The 3,607-nt window shown below is 41.0% G+C and overlaps 1 long non-coding RNA gene across 1 annotated transcript; it reads right to left on the bottom strand.

Annotated features, from left to right (window-relative positions):
• Nucleotides 1-1,070: 1,070 nt before the first annotated feature.
• Nucleotides 1,071-2,355, bottom strand: LOC134288408 (uncharacterized). The gene is made up of 3 exons (XR_009997945.1): nucleotides 1,881-2,355; nucleotides 1,748-1,812; nucleotides 1,071-1,669 (listed from the first exon to the last, which is right to left on the bottom strand). It is a non-coding gene; the product is annotated as an uncharacterized LOC134288408 (long non-coding RNA).
• Between the last annotated feature and the right edge of the window lie 1,252 nt (nucleotides 2,356-3,607).

Genomic DNA, 3,607 nt, shown 5'->3' with positions numbered 1-3,607 from the left:
ATAAACCTCTTCACCTCCTACCGCTCCACACTCTTGCTCCAACTCTAACGTTTCTTTGGTAGGTGCATCCTTAAATGAAAATCGATTTAAAATGGTTTTTATTTCCTGACTCAACTCATCTCGCAACTGTAATGATCGAGGATCCTCTGCAACACAACGTTCTACTCGCATCAAATAGTGTTTAAGTCTTGAAATACTTTTATCGTCCAGACCTTTCTGCAATCTTTTGCCAAGAACATCAAGTTTACTAGCAATATAGTCGTATTCTTGGTCCATCGTATAACGGGAAGTGTATGTTTTATTCTCCCTTACATCTTCAAAAAATAAATTCCTGAGCAATCTATGTTTGGCATTCAACTCATCCTTAGTCTCGTCTCTTTTACCACGAATAATAAGCTCATAGTCAACCTCTTCGTTCGTTAAATGATCTGCACGAGGAAATTTTGCAGCCATTTTTATGTAATATAAGGTAATACTGTTCCACAAACCACACAAACACTCTAACAGTCACAAGAATATATGTAAATTATAAAAAGCGGTTTAATTTAACTTCAACTTCAAAATCAAACGAAACAAAACATGCAAATACTCAATACTAACAACAAAAATATAACTGAATTTGAAACCTGCAGTTGGGCGCCAAAATGTAGCCGGCTCGAGTGGCTAAGTCTCAGATCTACTAGAGCGTTCGAAAATTGTTTAAACAAATGGCTTAAGCGCCACCTCCTAAGAGGACCACTTGTCGCTTTAGTTGCCCGGCAAAACTCAAGCCTCAGGGCGAGTTCAATTATAGTCAATAGACCGAACGTATTAGTAGATACTCAGATTTAATCAGTACTCGGAACGCAACTCCTAACCAACCCGAAAAGCAATACAGAGCTCGAATTCCTACCAGAACGAAAGCACGTGGTCGACCAGTTTTCATCACAGGCCAAGTTCTTCCTCAAACCCTCTAACCCTAACGCTTCAGACACAAGAATGGGGGACTGAGATTCCCAAGCAGTCCACACTTGGAGTACATCAACCAAAACTACAGCAAAACGGAACGAACGAAACGTGAAAATCCTTCTACACCAGTGCAATCATCAGACGGAAGTTCTAGCTCACTAATTACACAACATTTAAGAAAACACGAAAACTTTTATTCAAACTACATCTATTCCACTAAACATTCACTTTTATTCGGGTACCCTAACCATGCTATTCTCTCGCTCTCTTCTTTCCTTTCTTCCTCTCCCTTCTAACTACCTAACTGTGCGGATTTCTTGCTATAAAACTCGAGCTTTCTCTACCTTCTTTACGCTTTAAGCACGCTCAAATAACATTTGTACCTCTCCCGCAGGAGCTTACTCACGGTTTGTTACTTCTCTCTGCCTCTCGCGTCGCGTCGCCGCGCCGGTGCTGGTTCACCACAGTGAACAATGGCGCGTCGCTTGGATGACTCGCGCTGCTAATAATTCGCCAACTTGGTGGGCGGCGAATGAATAATTCCCAGTGGGCGGGAATCGGGCTCTTCCGGAGTGCAGTGTTGGCGATTGCAACTCCCTTCCAACGCCGGCCGGACGTTGGGGACCTTTAATGCTGGCGCGTGGGGTCAGGATAGAGGTACTTGGCTTGATGGGCGCGGTGTGCCGAGCAGGAGGTGAGGCGGCGTGCACAAAGAAAAAAACTGGAACAAAAAAGCCGTTGGACGGCTACACCACAGTGTGAGCGTATCGTTTAGAAAGCAAAAGCGTTCTCTTTTTACCTTTTTGTTTTCTTGCCAAATCTCGCACAGTACCGCACTTACTTATTCTAGCTTTTTAGCACTACCTATTCGGAGAGGAAATCTAACATTAAATTACACTGAACATATAAGACACTTTCACGTTTTTTCAAACCTCAAAATTCACACCGCGAAACTATACAAGAAATCTTCCCAGTCCTGCCTCTTCCACGGGTCAGATTAAAGTGGCCGAGTCTAAACTTGAAATTCCTCAGATAGGTCGCGATTCTAGTTTTGGCCTTCGTCCCGGAAATCGGAGTCCGATCTTATCAAAAGACGAGCCCCGATCACCTTTCGAGCCGATCAGTCATATTGTTCCTTTCCCTCTTAAACCTTTCATATCTAGCTAACCCATTCTGGTCCCTTAGCTCATTATTCAATTTCTTATTCTTTACTTAAATAACGACAAGGGATCCAGTTGGGAGATTGACTCAAACCAACGGACCCGAACGCATGCTCTGTGAGATAACTTTTAATCTGCGCGCCAAGTGAGTGAACCGGCATTAAATTGAGTGAACTTTCATGCAGGATTTATTTATAAGTTGTATGGATTCATCTTGCATGCAAGAGGATTCATTTATCCTACTGTTCGTTCTGAACAGCTAACTTTTATTGAAATTAATTTTTAATTGCACAGTCGTGCTGATTCATTTTTATTATTTCGAATACCGCTACACTATGTATTTCAATCATTTACAGCTGGTAGAATGTCATTATTGTGAAGAAATAATGAATTGAAAACCGTGTGTTTTTTGGGGCTGGCAGGAAAGGTACGGGACGAAATGGACACCCATCGGGGCATAATGGACACCCCTGCATATTTTCTGCTGTATCTTTGAGAAAATCGACCAGTTAAGTAATTTGCCAACGGAGATCAATACCACAGATGGTCGGGGTTCTGCTAAACCGAACCAAAGACCATTTTTTGAAAAAATGAGTTTTCTTAACCATTGGATGAAGAATATGATGATCTACCTTCAGTGTAAAAATCCAGTAATTCTTACAGCTCTTCGTGGAGTAAATTCAAAATTTCTGTTTAGCAGAACATACAAAAAATGAAATTCCACCCAGCCAGAGTGAACTGTAAACCATTTCATAGAATCAGCGAAATATTTTAGTATTGATCTAGATGATGCACATTTCAAGTTTTCCTCACCGCCGTCAGATTTCTAACTTCTAACCGACTCATAGTAACAATCTGTGAGAGAATTGAACACGTAATTAGAAATACGGGTGTTGAAGGATCCAATTTTATGTCGATGAACCTGATCGCCGTTTTTCCAAATCACATTCAGCCAGAGTGAACCAAATCCACTGCATTTTAGAATCAATTTATTCTCAACAACAGGAGCCGTCATTGAACAACAAGGATAAAAAGAATAATAAAGGTTGAAAAAAAAAAATCAAATACTTGGTTCGCTTTGGCTGATCGAAAAATGGCGTTTTCACGAAAACCATTCTTGAGAAGAATGTTTAGAACTTGATTCTGACTTAGCGACTGTCCTTCAGCTAGGTAAAATGACCTAGAGGTAACGCGCTTGGTTATCACTCAAATGAACCAAGTTCGAATCTCTTTCTCATTTTTGAAATTTGTTTTGTTTTGGTTCACTTTGGCAGAACATTTTCATGGTTTTCTTCGACCAGCATAAATTTGAAGTACACAAATTGCTCCACTTTCACATCTCAGGACATGCAAGGACATCATTTGACATAATCCATCTTGCTCTGTGCCTGCACAATGCATGGCCTATGCAAAAAAAACATGGGTGGCAATTGCTGAGCTGGGAGTGCTTCCGCCGTTCACATTTCCAACTATTTTGAGACCTCCGTGCTACTATACTA

The sequence above is a fragment of the Aedes albopictus genome, chromosome 2 (assembly GCF_035046485.1).
Source record: "Aedes albopictus strain Foshan chromosome 2, AalbF5, whole genome shotgun sequence".
In the NCBI taxonomy this organism is placed as follows: domain Eukaryota; kingdom Metazoa; phylum Arthropoda; class Insecta; order Diptera; family Culicidae; genus Aedes; species Aedes albopictus.
The sequence above is the reverse complement of the archived record's forward strand: the minus strand, read 5'-3'. Positions and strand labels throughout refer to the sequence as shown.